This window comes from Rhinolophus ferrumequinum, chromosome 13 (assembly GCF_004115265.2).
Source record: "Rhinolophus ferrumequinum isolate MPI-CBG mRhiFer1 chromosome 13, mRhiFer1_v1.p, whole genome shotgun sequence".
Taxonomy (NCBI): domain Eukaryota; kingdom Metazoa; phylum Chordata; class Mammalia; order Chiroptera; family Rhinolophidae; genus Rhinolophus; species Rhinolophus ferrumequinum.
The window spans coordinates 60,978,014-60,998,220 of record NC_046296.1 but is presented as its reverse complement, the minus strand read 5'-3'; positions in this window follow the sequence as shown (position 1 = coordinate 60,998,220).

The following is a 20,207-nucleotide window of genomic DNA, read 5'->3' as shown; positions in this document are numbered from 1 at the left end:
CATATGTTTGTTTGTGTTTGTTTATTCAGAGCTTGATTGATTGACTGATGTATAAAATATACATTGACAAGACAGCACATATTACTGAATGTTCTCAAAATGAACTCATGTAAGCAGATTGAGAAACAGTTACCAGCATTTTAGAAGGTTTCCTTATGTTCCCTTTATGTCATTACTTTCTCCCCAAAGGAACCACTATTTGGGCTTTGAACAGAATAGACTACTATTGCCTATTTTTGTTGCAATACATGGAATAACACGATATGTGCTCACTTATGTCTGGCTCATTTCATTCAAAACTATATCTGTGACGTTCTTCTATATGACCAGGTATAGTTGCAGGTGATTCGTCCTCACTGCAGTCTAACATTCCACTGTGCAACTATACCGTCATTTATTTTTTATTCCACTCTTGATGGGCATCAGGTGACTTCCCATGTGGGGCTAAGTGTTACTATGGGCATCCCCATAAATGTCTTCTGGTAGAATGTGAACAGATTTCATTTCATGGGCTAGGTATATGTTTAGCTTTAGTAGATATAGCCAAACAGTTTTGTTTGCACCACACTCTTACTAGCAATATATAAGGGTTCTCGTTACTCCTAATGTTTGTCAACACTTGCCATTTTACATCTAATTTGCATGTTCATGTTGACTAATGAAACTAAGCACTTTTTCATTTGTTTACTGGCCATTTAGATAGCCTCCTTTGTGGAGTATCCATTTCAGTTGTTTGCCTATTTTCCCATTAGATTGTCAGTCATTTTTCTTATTGATTCCTAGAACTTTAAAAAAAAACATATTCTGGATATGAGTCCTTTGTTGAATATATATGCTGTAAATGTTTTCTCCTATTCTGGGTGTTGCTTTTGTACTCTTAATGATGTGATTTGAAGAACAAAAGCCCTTAATTTTAATTTAGGTAACTATATCAAGTTTTTCTTTTGCAGTTAATACTTTTTGTGTCCTATTTGAGAAATATCTATTTGCCTCAAGTTTATTAAGATGTAAGCCGATGTTTTCACCTGAGCTTTATTGTTTTAATTTTTACATTTAGATCTACAATTAATCAAGAACTGATTTTTTTGTATGGTTTGAAGTAACAGCCAAGGTGAATTTTTTCTCCCTTAAATGAACTGACTCAGCACTATTTTTTGAGAAGACTGCCCTTTCCCCCTGCTCTGCAGCCTCACTTTTGTCACAAGTAGGTCATCACAAAGGTGTGGGGTCTCTTTCTTGACTATTCTGTTCCAGCATTATTTGTCTTTCTTTGTCGTAGTATCACACTGTATTTTACTTATAGATATTACTATATCTTTATACGAGGTATTGGTAGCTGGTAGTTTAAGTCTTCCAGCTTTCTTTTTCTTCTTTTTTATTGCTTTGGTTATTTTTTAGACCATATGAAATAAGACTCAGCTTACCATTTTCTCTGTCTCCCCACTTGCACAAAAAAATATGCCAAGATTTTACTGGGAATTGCATTGACTTTATTCATTAATCTGGGAGAAAATTGACATCTTCAAAATACTGAATCTTCCAATCCATGAACATACTTTATCCCTGCTCTTATTTAGGTCCTCTTAATCTATTCAGTAAAGTTCTGGAGATTTTGTATCTGTGATGAAGAGCCAGTTTTGTTTTCTAACCATTGCAAATCAATAGAAGCACAACGACAGAACATGACTAGGTCGTAGCTTGCACCACATATGACTTACCAACTAAGTCCAACAATACATAAACTAGTTTACACACCTTTTCAATGAATCAGATCCATGAATCACAGGCTTGGAGGTTACAAAAATGCAAATCACCATAAAAGTTTCTAAACACATAATCTTAATTTCTGTACTTACCTCATTGAGAACAAATAAGAAACAAAATCATGGACTGGCTGTGTTCCGTGAATCATAGTCTGAGTAGCAATGGTAAAATGTTCAGCACTTCTTTTATTAGATTTTTTTTCTATTTGATTTTTATGCTTTTGTAAATGGAGTCACTTTTAAAATTCCAAATATGATTTTTGAACAAATTATTTTCTTCAGCAGTTTGCTTCCCTTAAGGAAATAAGCCTTCAGATGCCATTGTTTCCAAGAACATCTGTTTCTAACAGATTCTCTAGTCTTTTTTACTTCCCGTGTTTGGAAAATAAGAGAGATTATCCTGGCATCAAACCTTTTTCAGAAGAAGGAAAAGTGTTTTTCTTTTTTCTATTTTCTATTCTGCTTTGGTGACATTGAGTTAATCATTCATATTAAATGATTCACTGGAAATATCTGAATGAGTTCTCATTTGCTTTTTAAATGAGCTTAATAAATTGACATTATTCTACTTAGGTAAATTACAGATTAAAAATGCATCTATCATACAGGAACTCAATAAACATCAACTGAAAAAACAACAACAACAACAGCTTTTGACCATGCCTTACCTGCCTATTCCACCTTGAAGGCTAATTATAATATTCCTTTTAAACCAAGGTTAGTAATAACTCATATTTTTAGATAATATTTGCTCTGACAAAAACCTGTGGTACAGGGAATTTAAGTGGTTTAGCTGAAGCTTTTAATTTTGTTGAAGGCACAACAAAGCTGGATCTTTCTCTCGACAGCCATTCCTGTCATTTCCCTTCTCAGTCACATAGAGCACAGTCTATGCCAGTGGCTTTCTTCTCACCTACTCTCTCACCCTCTATATAGACGACTCACGGATGTGGTCTGAGAGGATAGGTTAGTGAAGTGAGTGTTGCTTTCCCGTTTTAAACCCTCTACTTTCCTCCATTGACACAAATTCCTACTTCTCTTTTCAATCAGCCTTTCTCCCTGGAATTGCATCTATATCTTTTCATCAGAAGAGTCAGCTACATATGTGACTGCCTCCATCAAAGTCTGATCTCTTTGACCTTTACCTGTGTGAATAAAACAACTTTAACTTGGTAAATAAAAATTTGACTTGCATTAAATGAACTATCATTCTCAAAAATCAACATCCAGAAAAGCCTATAGGCAAATGTTTCACTAATCACAAAATATTAGATCTAGAAGCATCCTAAGAAGTCACTTATCAGAAAAAATAATGACCAATAAACATATGGGAATAAATGTGCAAATTCCCTAGAAATCATACAAATTCAAACAAAAATTCATTTTTAGTAAGCTCTTTGAATTACATAATCTCTCAGGATTTTAGTGTCTTCCTATGTCAAATCAAGAAATTATTAATACCTGCTTAACAGAGAGTTTATAAATAACAAGTGAGAATGCATGTGAACTATTACACAATGGCTGACATATAATATACATACGATAGCTATCAGCTCTTATTTACAAAATATTACATTGCATTATAGAAAAAATGTGTATGTTACTATTTTTTACCCCAGTGTTCTCCCCTATCTCTCTAGAAAGGCTCTTCAAACATCTCTGTGATTCAGTCCCTCCATTCCCTCCTAAGAAGCTTGTAGTTATAGACTGTCTCTCCACCAGCACAGTCAGCATGGTCTTTGAGAGGGGGCTTTATGGCCTCAAGGAGCTATGAACAGAGACCCTGCCTGAAGCCCAAGATAGAATACAGGCTACTCAGCGGCATCACTTGCTTACATAAAACACCAGGAGCATAATCAGTATGACGACCAAATGGAAACGTACTGAAGACATTTTTGAACTTCAACCATTTAGTAAGTTTTCATTGAACTCCTTCCATGTATTCAGGTCTGGCCTGCACATCTTTTGCACAATAAGGAAAAAAATAAGGTCACACCACTTCCCAAAAGGAGTATAATCCAGAAAAGAATCAGTCAACTGGATGAAAACATAAACAATTTAGGTGTAAGAGATTTGATTTATTCCTGATCCTCTTTGACTCTTATTTTATCTATAACACAAAGGAAGTACAGAATATTAAGGGCAGATTAAGTGTTCTTAGAACTTCTTTCTGGTAAATTCAACTCCAATGGAAACTTTGCAAAGCCCTCATTTCATCCTGGAGAATCCACATCAAACATCCTTAGCACATCTGCAAAGTCATTGACGTGCTCTGTGGACTGCTTTTCTGACCAATGGCCTAGAGATACTGGGAAATTTACTGAAGCTCCAAGTTTAAATAAATCTGCAAGACAGTCACAGAAGGAGCCAGTGAGAGAGTCCAACTGACCACACCAGTCCAGCACTGCGATTTACTACTCGTAACTAGTTTGCAACAACTCAAATTCGGGACCTAAGCTGGTCACTTGAATTGCTCAGTCCTATTTCACTGTAATGTTGTAGAGGAAATTATAGGCTTTCAGAGTATTTACATATTAGAAAACAACAATAACACCTGTGACAAGTAAAACCACAATTTTGAAACAATCCATAAGTGACAAACTGCATGGATTTGATCCCTGTTTTTTCCTCCTTAAGTTTGGCAAAAACAAATGACAACATAGCATGAGTGAAATTAATCTTGCTTTGCTAGTATGCACAGGCTCCATCATCACTGCTCCTACATCCACATGCATTCTCTTACAGAACACTCACATGAGTCTGGGTGGGCGTAATCCACCTCATTCTTTATAGACCTACTTAGGAAGCAGACACAATTGACAAGCTCTCCTTCCTTCCTTCCTTCCTTCCTTCCTTCCTTCCTTCCTTCCTTCCTTCCTTTCTTCCTTCCTTTCTTCCTTTCCTTGCTTCCTTCTTTCCTTTCTCTCTCTCTGTTCTCTCTCTCTCTCTCTCTCTCCCTCCCTCCCTCCCTCTCCCTCTCCCCCTCCCCCATCTCTCTCTGTCTCTCTCTCTCTCTGTCTCTCTGTCTCTCTCTGTCTCTCTCTCTGTCTCTCTCTCTCTCTCTGTCTCTCTCTCTCTCTCTCTCTTTCTTTTTCCTTTTTAAAAGACAGTTTAAGCATGCTACTTTCCAACTCGAAAACTTTCAATTTCCTCAGCTCAGTACTCAGTATGAGAGTTCACAACTTACGCTTTCTATTATAATTCTGCAGAGAATTCTCTGTTCCAGAAACACATATCAATTCCTTCTTCTTTGAACCTGTTACTCACACCCCCATTTTTAAGTTTCACTCACATTATTACCTGCAGCTAGAATTTACACCATTTCATGCTCTTCAACTCTTGAATATCTATGCTGCTCAAAAAAAAAAAAAAAAAAAAAAAAGAAACACAGCTAAAATCTCACCCTCACTGAGGAAATTTCTCAGAGCACCTCAGCATTCCTTGAGATTTTTAGTCAGTAATCTTCATGGCATCCCGTTGGTACTGTTCGGATTTATTGTGATTGTTATTGTGTGTGTGTGTGTGTGTGTGTGTGTGTGTGTGTGTGTAATGTGTATTCAACTATATACAGAGGGTGCCAAAAATGTACACACATTTTAAGAAAGGAAAAAAACTATTAAAATTGTAGTACTCAATATATACTAATAACCAAAGATGAATACAAGTCACGTTTGACTTTGGCAATTGCAAGACTTGCTCAAAGTGGTAACCATCAGCATAATTTTAATACAGTTTTTTTCTTTCTTAAAATGTGTGTACATTTTTTTGGCACCCTCTGTAGGTCTGTTCTGGCACTGTCCTGGGCCCAGAGGTCAGAGAGATAAAAAATACTATGTGTCCTTAAAATCTCTGACTTTACAGAGACAGGTCCAAGCAAATAAATTATCCAAAGTACCTAGAGATCTTTGCAGAGCACAAACAAAAGACGGAGTAATTAAATAAGAAGAGGATAATGGCAAAATCATAGGGAGTTTGATAGAAAAGTTGCCACTTGAGGTATATGCTGATGTAAGGTAGAACAAATAATAACATATTTATTCAGCACTTAGCATTTGTGTCAGGTTCCGCTTTACATCTATCACCTTGTCTAATCCCCAGAATAACTTATCATGTAGACATCATCAGAGCATCTCAAACTTGAATTTGCATATAAATCTCCTGGGGTTCTTGGTAAAATCCAGATTGAAATTCAGTAGATCTGAGGTGGGGCCTGAGATTCTGTGTTTCCAACAGATACCCAAAAAATGCTGGTGCTGCTGGGCTGGGTATCACGAGCAGGCAAGGGGACCGTTCTGTTTTCTAATTTTAAAGATTAGAAAACTGAGGCAGTGGGAGGGTATGTAATTTGCCCAAGATTACACAGCTAAGCAAGTGTTGGAGCCAGAATTTTAGCTCAATCTGTGAGGCTCCATAATCCACGATGAGTAGAATTACCTAGGCTGATTATAAGAGGCAAGTATCCTTGGCCAAGAGACTGGTGTGATTCAAATCAAGAAAGCAGAAAAATATCCAAACAATTTGAAGTTCTCTAGTAGTTTAATTAGGCTGGAGAGTAGAGTTAAGGGAGGAAGGTACTTCATACGATGATTAGCGCTAGGAAGATAAAGATGAAACAGTCTCAGGTCCTGGCACTCGAGGGCCTCCCTCTGCCCTGCCTCCTGAACCTGTGTCATTTCAGCATTACTGAGAGCATCATCTTCCCCTTTCCAGGAGAATATATTCTAGGAAGATCTGGAAGAGAGACCTCTGAAGTGGATGCATTTAAATATTCAGTCCCCCTTTCTTCCTTCTAGGCATAGAAAGTGTAGAAGTAGAGGGCTGTTCTGTGTCACACGTCACATTGTGAGACGTACCCTCATCAGCAGGCAGTTGTCACTGGTGCAGGAATTAGGGAATTTTAGGAAGGGAAAACAAGGAGCTGTTGTGTTGGGGTTCCTCGGAATGTCCCCCCACATGGGCAGCTCCTCAGGATTGAAGCAGATGGCGGGCAGAGGACGTGCTCTAAGAGTGGGCATGATGTCGGGGTGACAGCCCTTCCTCTCCCTTGTCAAATCCATAACATCACAGTAATAACAGCTACTGCTCATTAAATGTCCACAAAGGGCGAGGCTCTTCACTGCACACATGCACATTTTCTCTTTTTCTTCAAACAATTCTGTAAACCAGGGCTGTTATCTGTATTTTGATTATGATAAAACTGGAACTATGAGTAAGTCAGTTCATAGTCTCAGGTCACAGAGCTAGTGAGGATGAGAACGGGACTACAGATCACGTCTGCCTTGTTCCAAAACCCCTAATCTTATCACCATATCTTGCTACGTTAACTTCTCAATCCGTCCACGATAAACATAGATGACTTAGAAACAGCCCTTCAATTTGAATGTCTTCAGCATAGGGATATACGGGGAAAGAGATATGTCTTCTTCACTGTCTCCATCCTACTTTGCTGGACCGGGAATGCTGCCATTGGGGGAAGAGATCATCGCTGTTTCACCACATGCAGGTAACGTGCTTGAACTTGCTTTAGAGGAGCCAATCCTAGGCTTCATTCTCACATACAGATAGAAACAAATTAAGAGGCCGGCAATGTCTGATTGGGGGTCGGGGGCGGATAATAAACAACCTGTTTGAACAAGCATCCTCAGAATCTGAGGTCTGGAGGGCACCCCGTTTCCTGCATGAGGTCCCTGCAGTCTGCAGGGAGGAGGAAAATACAGCATCTGAGCTGTGAGTATAGTTACCACTTTGAGGGTCGTCAGAAGCCTCCCAGAACTACCTGGTAAGGAATATTTATTGTAGTAAGAAGTTATTTTCTTTTAGGGGAACTTGTTGTCATTTCCTCCGGTCCATGAAACCTAGTAAGAAAGAGTCATGTGAGAAGGAAAATATTCGGCGGAGGTTATGGGAGGCCAAAAACAACCCCTTCTGGTTTCTATTTAAACTGTAATTGAACTGTTACGAAATACTTGCTTCCTATGTCAACAAATATTTCAAGAATTATTTTAGGCACCCCATTCTACCATCATGAGTACTTTACTATGCATACGTTAGCCTCATTTTAAACAAGGTGGGGTTTGGTACCTGTGTGAGATCGCACTGTAAGTAAAGAATTCAATTGTCACCAAGGCCATCCTGTCTCAAGGACCTGGACCCTGCTCCACTGCTCCCAAATTGCACCCCTCCCAAGTAATGTCTAGGAGAAATCAAGTTAAAAGTTTGCTCACTGTCAAGTCCATCTATAAAAACCCATGTCCCTTCTGATAACAAATAAACATTAAAAAAAGTTTTAAAACAATTATACCTGCAATAATCTTTATAACCTGAAGAGCATGTAAAACTGAATGAGTTCTTTAATCGTTCCTATGGTAAGAGACTGAATTTGTTAAACTTAATAGCCAGTAGGGAACTGTGTAAAATTACCCTTGATTTTCATGGCAATGCAGACCTTGTCATGATATTGACATGATCTGTCTTTTCCCCTTCAGGAAAACATGGGTGCCCCCAGCAGTCCTGCCACAGCACAGCCAGCCCAAGCCAAGACTGTAAGAAAGAAGACCAAGTGCCTCCGAAAGGGGGACAGGCTTAATCAGAGAAGACGTCTTTGTTGAAGAATCACAAGTCATTTGATGAAGTGCTCTCTCCCCGTGACACCAACACTTTCAAGTTGAGGTTCAAGGCTAAGTTGTCCCAACACTAATTAGTTGGAAAACAGATTGTGATTAGACAGCTAAAGAGCCATGGGAGTATAAGACAGGAGAGGCTAGTGGCTAAATGGGCTTCCTCCAAAAAGGAATCTTTCTTTAAGAGCCAGCTGTGATGGAAGAGAGTTACAACCTTCACACAGGAAACTTGAAAGAGCAGCAGATGGGATAATCAATTAAACAGTTTCCGGTAGACTTAGCCATGGAGAGGCCATCATGACTCTCAATACCAAGGTTGTCTAACCACAAAATAGGGACCTTCCCTCCAGGTATGACCTTATTTTTTCTCCAGTGAAAGCTAGGTCTAAGAACTATCAGATAGGCAGCTTTGCTCACTAACGTAATATTCCAGTCATTCATCAAACAATTGTTAATGTTTTTTTATAAATTAAGACTTTATTTATTCTATCAAGACTTTATATTTTAGAGCAGTTTTAGGTTCACAGCAAAATTGACAGGAAGGTACAAAAATTGCTCACATAGCCCCTGCCCCCACACTTGAAAAGCAATCCACATTATCAAACTCCCCCACCAGAGTGGTGCGACGGTTAAAATTGATGAACCTATACTGACACACATTATCACCCGGAGTCCATAGTTTCCTTTGCACTTCACTCTTGGTGTTGTACATTCGATGGGTTTGGACAAATGTATAATGCCGTGTATCCATCCTTATGGCAGCATGCAGAGTCCTTTCGCTGGCCTAATAATTCTCTATACTTTGCCCATTTATTCCTCCTCTGTTCAATCCCTTGCAACCACCAAACTTTTCCCTGTCTCCATAGTTTTGCCCTTTTGAGAAGATCACATGGTTGGAATCATACCATGTGTAGCCTTTTGAGATTGGCTTCTTTCACTTGGTAACATGCATTTAGGATTCCTCCAGGTCTTTCTATGACTTGATAGCTCATTTCCTTTTTGGGCCGAATAATATCCCATTGTCTGGATGTATTACAGTTTATGTTTCCATTCACTTAGTAAAATATATCGTGGTTGCTTCCAAGTTTGGACAATTATGAAAAAAGCTGCTATAAACATCCATATGCAGGTTTTTGCATGGACAGAAATTTTCAGGTGCTTTGCGTAAGTACTAAGGAGTGCAATTGTTGGTAAAAGTATGTTTCGTTTTGTAAGACACTGCCAAACTGTCTTCCAAAGTGGCTGTATCATTTTGCCTTCCCACTAGCAATGCATGAGAGTTCCTGTTATTTCACATTTTTGCCACAATTTGGTATTGTTGGTATTCCGGATTTTAGCTATTCTAATAGTTGTGTAGTGATATCTCAGCATTATTTTGATTTACATTTCTCCTGGTGAAATGATGTGAAACATCTTTTCATATGCTATTTGCCACCTGCATTATCTTTTCGATGAGGTGTCTGTTAAGGTCTTTGGCCCATTTTTTAATCAGATTGTTTGTATTCTTATTATTGAGTTTTAAGAGTTCTTTGTGTGTTTTGGATAACAGTCCTTCAAAAGATATGCTTTTTGCATATATTTTTCTCAGTCTGTGGCTTGTTTCCTCATTCTTTTGACATTGACTTTGCTGAGTAGAAGTTTTTAATTTTAATGAAGTCCAGCTTATCCATTATTTGTTTTATGAATCATGCCTTTGGTGTTATATCTAAAAAGTCATTGTCATACCCAAGGTCTTCTAGGTTTTCTCCTATGTAATCTTTTAGTGGTTTTATCGTTTTGTGTTTTATGTTTAGGTCTATGCTCCATTTTGAGTTAATTTTTGTTAAGAGTGTAAAGTTTTTGTCTATACTCATTTCTTTGGCACATGGATGTCCAGTTGTTCCCGCACGATTTGTTGAAAAGACTGTCTAAGCTCCATTGTATTGCTTTTGCTCTTCTATCAGAAATCAGTTGATTATATTTATATGGATCTATTTCTGGGCTCTCTATTCTGCTCCATTGATCTACTTATCTAATCTTTTTCCAATACGACAGTGTCTTGGTTACCGGAATTTTATAGTAAATCTGGAAGTTGGCTAGTGTCAGTCCTCCAACTTTGTTCTTCTCCTTCAATATTAGATTGGTTATTCTGGGTCTTTTGCCTCTCGCTATAAACTTTGAAACATGTTTGTCAATATACACAAAATAACTTGCTGGGATTCGACTGGGATTGTATTGAATCTATAGATCAAGTTGGGAAGAACTGGCATCTTGACATTTTTGAGTCTTCCTGGCCATAGACATGGAGTGTCTCTTCATGTGTTTAATTCTTCTTTAATTTTGTTTGTCAGAGTTTTGTAGTTTTTTTTCTCAGATAGATCTTATACAGAATTTGGCAGATTTCTACCTAAGTATTTAACATTTTTGTGTAATAATGTAAATGGTGTTGTACTTTACATGTCAAAACTCCACGTGTTTATTGCTGGTACATAGGAAATGATTGACTTTTGTATATTAACTTTATATCCTGAAAACTTGCTATAATCATTTATTAATTCCAACAGTTGTTTTGTTGATCTTTCAGATGTTCTACATAGATGATCGTGTCATCTGTGAACAAAGACAATTTTATTTCTTCCTTCCCAATCTATATAGCTTTTATTTCCTTTGTCTTATTGTGTTAGATGGAACTTACAGTACAATGTAGAAAAGGAACGGTGAGAAGCGATACCCTTGCCTTTTACCTGATCTTCGGGGAAAAGCTTCAAGCTTCTTACCATTAAATTTGACGGAGCTGTAGATTTTTGATATTCTCTATGAAGTTGCGGAAGTTCCTCCCTCTCCCTCAATTACTGAGACTTTTTAACCATTCATGTACACAGGATTTTGTCAAGTGCTTTTTCCACACCTATTGATCTGATCGTGTGATTTTTCTCTTTTAGCTAGCTTATTGATACAATAGATTATTAGTGGTCTTTAAAACACATCTTCCACCTCATCCTTCATAGCAATGCGATGGGATCATTTGAATATGCAAATATACGATCATTATTATTATTCCCTAATGATACCTTATCTCCTACATCATAAAATCTAAAACTACTGGCTTGGCAAAGAAGACCCTTCATAATCTGACTGCCTTGGTGTTCAGATTTACATCCTGCCTTTTCTCCTTTCCTTACAGTTTATATTTCAGGTGAAATCAAGTCCTTAGAGTTCAATGAATTCCTGAGCTTGAAATGCCTTCTCCAGGCTTGTCCACTTGGAAATTTTCTACATAAACTTCAAATCTCAGCTCAAATACTTCTCTTCTATGATACCTTCCCTGATGACCCTCAACAGATTTGTACTCTTATTCCCCAATGAATGTATAGATCTCTTATAACAATTATCATACTGAACCGTATATAGGTTTATTTTTCTATTTCCCTTAGTGTACTGAAACATATGTGCTAGCAGAGATCCTGTCTTTCATATTTTGGTACAAATATACCAGGCACCTTAGTGCCTAGTATACAACCTAGAACAGAAAAAGTATTTCATCTATATGTGAATAGATGAAAGGAAAAAAAATAAATGCATATCTTTAGATCCCATTGCCCATATACTTCTCCATTAAATCATGTGGTTTATTTTATTTATGACCTTCTTCATTCAATTTTGGTTCTGTTATGTTTGAGTAGCAGTAGCAAGAAGAGGATAAACAAGTTTCCAAGAGGATCCATCCTTACAGCTAAAAGCGTTTGCCTTCACCCTCCTTTTTTTAATCCACTGACCACAGACTACAAAAAAAAATGAGACTAACAAAGTTCCAAGGTAACAATAACCTCATAATTAGTGTGATTTGAGTAATTGATGCTATTCCTTCTGCTTATGTTGGAGCAGAACAAAAATTTTCTGGATATTATGGCTACTTCACGTTTTCATCACCTTTCAAACTTATCGTTTTCCTTTGCCCAAATCCAGCCTGATGGACGGGACAAAGACTGTGGGACAAAGCCATTCTCTTCCCCTTGTCCAATCTTCTTACCCCTCACCCACTTTCACCTGAGAGGATGCTTAACCTGCGCTGTGCACTCAGGCAGCTGTTAGCCAGAGGCACACTTAGAAAACGTCCTTAGGCTATAATCTGAGTGGAAAGGGTCAATAGAGGTTAATACATTGGAGCTTGGGATTCGATATATCATCATCATCATTAATATTAACCACCAATTCTATTAGTCTAGAAATCCATATACTAAACATCAGCTCCGCAACTATAAGTGTCACATACAAAGTACAGGCTGAGCATAAACACTGACAACACAAGCGCTAGGCCATGGAGTTTGTGGGTTCTGGTAGCTGCAAAGCAGCTGGTGAGAACCAGACCAGAGGCAAAGAGCTGAAATAAAATGAATGAACTGATCCAAGTATCTCAGAGAAATAGCATGAGAGTAACGAATTTTATAAAGTTATATCTCTAAAAACTGTCAATAAGATCTTGCAATTTTTAGATAAGTTATTTCAAAAGGCATTTGGTGTTTACTGGTGCATCTATCTACCTTCTTCCCTTCACTCTGGCATTTCGGGCAGTCACAGAGTTTGATCTACATAAAAAGATTTTCTTCCCGCTGATGGCTACTCTGTCAGTAGACAAGCATAAAATAAAATATAATAAAGAAAAATAAAATAAAAGGGGAAAAAGTAAAATTCAGGCCACACGGGCAATTCAATTACATCAAATTCAAATAGCTTTTTGTTCTTCCCAAAGAGAGACACATACCAGGATCCAGGCAGGAGTTGTTATTCAAGCAACCTGAATGATTTTTTTTTCTTTTTCTATATATGTAGATAAAAATTTTAGGATTAGCCTTTACTACGGCGACTCTTAAATTTTCAAGGCACTTAAATATTTGTTTTATGCTCCATTTCATAAAATCTCTCTGCACATTTTTTTTTTTTTTTTTTTTGCCCTGACTTCCCCTTCAGGAAGCTCACAGCTCCACGGAAGAATTATCTCACTGTACAAATTCCTACAGAAAGGCAAATAACAGGGACTTGACGACATTTCTAAAGCGCAGAGTCAATGCTCTGGAAGGTTACAGGAAGGGGAGATGACTAGTTTGCTGTTCCGGGTTCGACTGTACCGCACGCCACAGCTCAGAGCTCTTCCTCTCTCCTCCCTGAGTTCGAACAGCCTGGGCAATCTGCCCCTCGTTGGACCCCCAGCAACTGTTCATCTCAAGTCGTTTAACTGCCTAAGGGGGAGGCTTCCTTTCCAATTCCATGGTACGTAGCTTCAGGCAGGTGGGATGGGGTCAGCTTTTGGCATCGCCTATAGCGCCTCACACATCAGCCTGTTCCAGACACCCAAGAGGAAGAAATGAATGGAATGACTGAACACTTTCTGAGACAAAGGGAGCTCTTTTCAGCGCCACCTCTTTCAAAATCGCTGTTGTGCTGCCTTTCAGAAGAGATGGACAAACCACCCTGGGTAGTTTTGTTTCCCAGCATCAGTTACCTGAGAATCTGTGTGAGACTCTCAGACTCAAGGGCTCACAATGCCTCCTCTCTCCCATGTACCGAGGAGACAACAAGCTCATCATGGCAGTTTTCACGCTTGTGGGAGAGCTGAAGACTAGACCTTTCTAACAAAGTTCTGGTTCTGGGCGACCTAGCAAATAAGACTGCAGGGATCCAGGATCGCCCTCCGTGGGGCACCTTCGATGCCTTGCTCACACAACTCCTGCTGATGGTTACGGGCCCACGTACAACACTCCGTCCCAAGCAGATACACAAGGCTGATTTTGTCCGCATCCACCAAACCAGTCCCTCAACCCACAGCAAGGACTCTGGGATGCCAGAACAGTTGGTGAACCAGACACCTGCAAGCATCACCTTTTAGTCCTAAATAGTGCAACATTCTTATTACATTTTATGTCAAAGGACCATCAGCACTCCATCCTGGCTCTCCCCTTTCAGCCCCCCTCCCACTGCTGTGCAGGCTCCTAGCTTTGCACATAATTGCTAACTGTCCCCCAAACAGACCTGCCGTCTGCTTTCCATGCCTTTCCCTTATTTTCCTAGAAAATATCTAGTCACCCTTTGAGATGCACCCCAAAAGTTACTTGTTCATTGAAACTTTCTTTGAACCCGATAAACAGTAAATTCCTATTGTCCTGGGCGTCTCCACACCCACCTCCATTGCTATGTACCCGTCTCCCCCTAATTTAATTGCTTAGTTTCCTGTGTGTCTCTCTCTCACCATTCCAGAACTCTTTACCAAGTAACATTGTTTCACTTATGCTGCAAACTTAGAGACACAGGCCAGGCTGTACTAGCATTAGTTCTACAGTGTCTGTTGTGTTTATTTTAAATAATGACAGATCCATTGAGAAAACATTCCACATCTTCAAGGTCAAATTACTGGGGAAAATTGACTGGCATTAAGTTAAGGATTTTTATTGTCTCTCATTTCTCTGACTTTTATGGCGTCAATAAAACCAGTCATGCAATTTTTAGATACGTAATGTTTACTTTGAAGGATGTATTAACATTCATTTGACTGAAGTACGGGCTGTATCAATTATATTAAAAATTATTCATTGAAACTGGTGTATGGCATATCAATCTTTTCTCAGAAATAGAATTTCTTATTATATAATGAGGGGAAGATTTTCTCATTTAAAATAAAAGCATTTCAGTTCCACAATCTACTTCTAAATGTTCAAGATTTGGCATTGTTCATACCCTGTCAGAAATTTAATAATTTCTTTTTAAAATGCATTTTTTGCTGGTCATGAAAATTTTATTAGTTTTTCATAATAATAATTGCTAACTTTTACTGAGCAACCTTCAATATTATCATAAATTGGTTTTTAAATAAATTTAACACATTTATATCTAGCCTGGGAGTTAAATAGGAATGGCATATTTTTTTACCATTTAATATCTCTTATTCATGTTACTTTTAAAGACCTCAAAATTAGGTAAAGCTAGCATGTGTACGTGTATATGTTTATGCGTAATCTCTTCATTCTTCTAACTATCCAAATATATGAACAAAGTATACTGGGGTGGATTAGGCACTCAGCTAACAGTAACAATACCTTGGATTTGAGGTCCCAGTACAGCTATTAAATTTCTCAAAGCAACATTTTGACACAGGGTGTCCTTAATCTTACTGGTAAAGAATTTGCAGCTCACACAGGTAGGTGACTTGTCCAAGATCACACAGCTGGCAGGGGTGGAGCTGGGATTTGAATCCATCAGTCTTGCTCCAGGAGGCCCACTCCTACCCTCTGTCCTGCACTGACTTTCCGCTGCTTCCTCTGCAATCCAAGATTTCTGCAGTCCAGCTACTAAAAATACAGTAAGGTGCATGACTGCACAATGTGTTCTTTCAGCACACAGAATAGACAAGTCTGACACTTCACGTGCTAAGTAACCTGTGCCTCAGCTATGTAAAATGACCTGACTAAATTCAAAAGCTAAACAGTAGCGGCACTGGGACCTCAAATCGAGGTATTATTACTTTTGTGTATCTATTTAGATATTTAGAAGAATTAAGAGATTATGCATAAACATACACACACACACACACACACACACACACACACACACACACACACACACGCTAGCTGTGCCTTTAAAAGTAACATGAAAAAGAGGCTTTAAATGGTAAAAATGTGTCATTCCTGTTTAACCCCCAGGCCAGATTTCAATGTTAGGAAATTGGTATCAGCTCGCAGAATTGTTCTGTCTTTCCCAGGGAATTTTGTACTTGCTGGGCTGATGAATATTGTTGAAACGATTTTTAAAAGGTACTATAAACATATGACTCCTATGGATGATTAAAATGAATCAATTCTTTTCACTTACAATTTAAAAAATGATGCAACTTTCCCTCCAGGTTAGACAAGCTCATTCTCAAGGTCATTCAAGACTCAAATTGCTCGCAGCACACCCAGAATGCTTGCTCAGATTTACTCTTAGACTTACAGAGTCTGTGTTTGCTGCTAAAGAACATGGGCTGCATACAAATGACTTCACCTCTGCAGCACAGAATTTAAATTAGAGCAAAACGCCAACTCGTCCCCCAAATACATGTTAATCTGCCTCGGGAACAAGCGCACAGACTGACTAAATATTTTGGTTGCATCAGAATTTCACCATATCAAACATAACTTCAAATAAGGGGACTGTTGAAAGCAATTAATTTTATAGAGCTACTTAGCATTTATTGTAAGTAGTTCAGCTCTGGTCATCTAGTGTTTTCAATGTCATTGAAAAATAATTGACATACAACAAAATACATATATTGAAAGTGTTCAAATTGATACATTTTGACATAGACACCCATGAAACCATCATCATAATCAAGATAGTAGATACATCCATCAGTCAGAAAAGTTTCCTCTGGATCCTTTGTAAACACTCTCCCCTGCCCTACTCTGTCCCTCTCTTCAAAATCACTGATCTGGTTTTTTGTCACTATAGATTAGTTTGCATTTTCTAAAGTTTTCTATGACTGGAATCAAACAATATGTACTCTTTTTGTCTGACTTCTTTCACTTAGCATTGTTGCATGTGTTGTAACATTCTTAGTGTCCCATGCATCACTATTTCATCATTGTTATTTCTGAACAGTATTTCATTGTAGCTTTTCATGCATTGATAGGCATTTGAGTTATTTCCGGTTTTTTCCTTTTTACAAATAACGCTGCAGTGAACATTTGTGTATAACTCCTTATATGGACATATGCTTTCTTTTCTGTTAGGTACATATAGAGAAGAGGTGTGGCTGGACCATATGTTGTGCATATGTTTAATTTTTTTTTTTTAAGAAACTGCCAAAATGTTGCACCATTTTAGATTCCCACCAGCAGCCTATGTGAATTATTGTTAGTTCTCATCCTCACCAACACTTGATACGGTCTGCCTTTACTTTGAGCTGTTCTAGTAGAAGTACTTCGTTATCATGTGCCTTTAATTTACAGTCTCCAGATAATTAATGATGTCAGACATATTTTCTGTGCTTTTTTTCTATTCTTATTTCTTCTACAGTAAAATGTTCAAATAGTTTGCCAAATTTTAATTGGGTCATTTGTTTTCTCATTATTTACTTCTAAAAGATCTTTAATTAGATACAAGTCCTTTATCAGATGTACACTTTTCAAATAAGTTTTCTCTCAAAAATTTATTGGATTGTCTTCATTCCTTTAATAATTTCTGTCTGAGGAGAATATGTTTTAATTCTGATGAAATTCAATTTGTCAACTTCCTGTTTCATAGATCATGATTTTGGGAGAAATCTTTGCCTAATCCCAGGTCACAAAGATATTTTCTATTTTTTTTTTAGAAGTATTATAGTTTTAAGTTTTACATTTAGGTCTATGATCCGTTATGAGTTAATTTTTGTATATGCTGAAAGGAATGCATTGAAGTTCATTTTTTTGCATCTTGATATCCAGTACCATTTACTGAAAAGACAAACAGGTCTCTACTGAATTTTCTTGGCAGTTTTGTCAAAAAATCAGTCTTCCTTCCATGTATGAATCTGTTTTTGGACTCTATTCTGTTCCTTTGATTGACTTCTCTATCTTGATGCTAGTGTCACACTATCTTGGTGACTTGATTTAGCAAGACTTGAAGTCAGGTAATGTTAACTCTCCAGCTGTTTTGTTTTGTTTTGTTTTGAAGGGTGTTTTGATTATTCTAATTTCTTTCCATTTCAATATGAGTTTTTCAGTGACCCTGTTAGTTTCTAAAACAGCATACAAGAATTTTTATTTCAAGTACTGTGAATCCATAGATAAATTTGGAGGTAACTGACATTTTAACAGTATTAAATCAATCTGACCACTGAACAATGTATTTAGGTATTCTTTAATTTGGGTCTTTATTTTTTCTTAATTTTTTATATTTTTAGTGCACAAACTCTCACATCTTTTGTCAGATTTATCTGTAATTATTTCCTATAGCTTGGTACTGTGGGAAATTTTAAAAATTTCAATTTCAGGCTGTTAATTCCTAGTATATAGTAATACAAATAATTTTGTATTCACCATGAATCTGGCAAGTTTGCTAAACTGACATTACTTCTAGTTTTTTTGTGTGTTCTTTTATTTTTTTACGTTTCATCAGATTTTCCACAGACAATGGTATAGTTTGAAACTAAAGACAGTTTTACCTCTTTCTTTCTATGTAGATACCTTTTATGCATTTTTTCTTGCCTAATTGCACTGTCTTAGAACCTCCAGTGTAATGTTGAATAGAACTGATTAAAAGCGAATGTCTCATCCTACTCCTGACCTTAAAAGGAAAGTATTTGGTCTTTCACAGATGCCCTTTATTAAGTTGAGAAAGTTCCTCGATATTCCTAGTTTGTTGAGAGTAATTGTCATGAATAGGTGTTGAATTTTGTCAATTTTTGTGTTTATTACTATATCAAATTACACATTTTGATTTTTGAAAGTTATATCAATGCTGCATTTTTGAGATAAACCAAACTTGATCAAAATGTATAATATTTTTATATACTTTTAGGTTGAATTGCTAATATCTTGTTCAGAAACCTTGCTTCTATATTCATAATGGATATTGGTCTGTTTGGGATTCCTGAAATGGCTTTGCGTAATTTGGGTTTCAGGTAATGCTACCCTCATAGAATGAATTAGGAAGTATTTCCTCTTTTTCTATTTTCTGGAACAACTGGTAGAGAATTGATATTATTTCTTCTTTAAGCAGTTGGTAGAACTTACCAGTGAAACCATTTGGGCCTAGAATTTCCTTTGTGGGGAGATTTTTAACCACAAATTCAATTTCTTTAATAGATTCAGGTTGTCTATTTCTTCTTGTGTGAGCTTTGGTAGTTTGTCTTTTTCAAGGAATCTCTTCATTTCATCTGTTTTCTAATGTATAATGTTTTAAATAATATTCCTATTTAATATCTGTAGAATCTATAGTGATTGCATCTCTCTGAGTCACAATTTTGGTAAATTGTGTCTCTGTCTTCTTTTCTTTATCAAACTCTAGAGGCTTATTAATTGTATTGATATTTCTCAAAGATCAGGTTTGAAATCTTGATTTGGGGAGGAAATATTGAAGCATTGGAGGGAAAGCAAAGGACAAGTGGAATTTTTATAGAGTCTTATGGCCTTAACTTACCTAAAACCAAAACATTTTTAATAGCAAAAAATAACACCTTTTCAAGGAGGCTTGATCTTACTAATAAGAGGCAGCTGAGTATAATGGTTATAGACATGATTCTAGAACCAGACTGCCTGCACCTGTGTCCTACCTCTGCCTCTTATTAGCAGTGTTGGTTTGGACAAGTTACTAACCTCTCTATGCATCTGTTTTCTTACCTATAAAACAAAGGTAATAAGCTATGCGATGTCAGAGGGGTAGTGGATTGGGGGAGGACGGGTTATCACTTTGTGAGGGGTATAAACGATAAATGTCTAACTATTACAGTGTTTTGTACACGTGAAACTAATAAAAAATTCAAAAAGAGAAAAAAATTTTAAAATTAAAAATAAAAATAAATAAATAAATAAATAAATAAATAAATAAATAAATAAATAAAACAGTATCATTTTTCTGATATTGGCTGCCAGTGGTGCCATCAAACCTTTTTTCGGCAGGTTTTTGTTGATGAAGAGCCTGCAGGACTTCTTGGTCTGTTTTCATAAAATTAGTCATTTGTATTTATTCAAACATCCTTTGTACACTTGAAAGATATAAAATTTTATTTGTCAATTTTACCTCAGTAAAGCCGGGAACCCCCCCACTCACCCACCCACACACACAAAAAAAAAAACCACCAAAAAATCAAAGGTGATAATAGCATCCAGCCTATAGG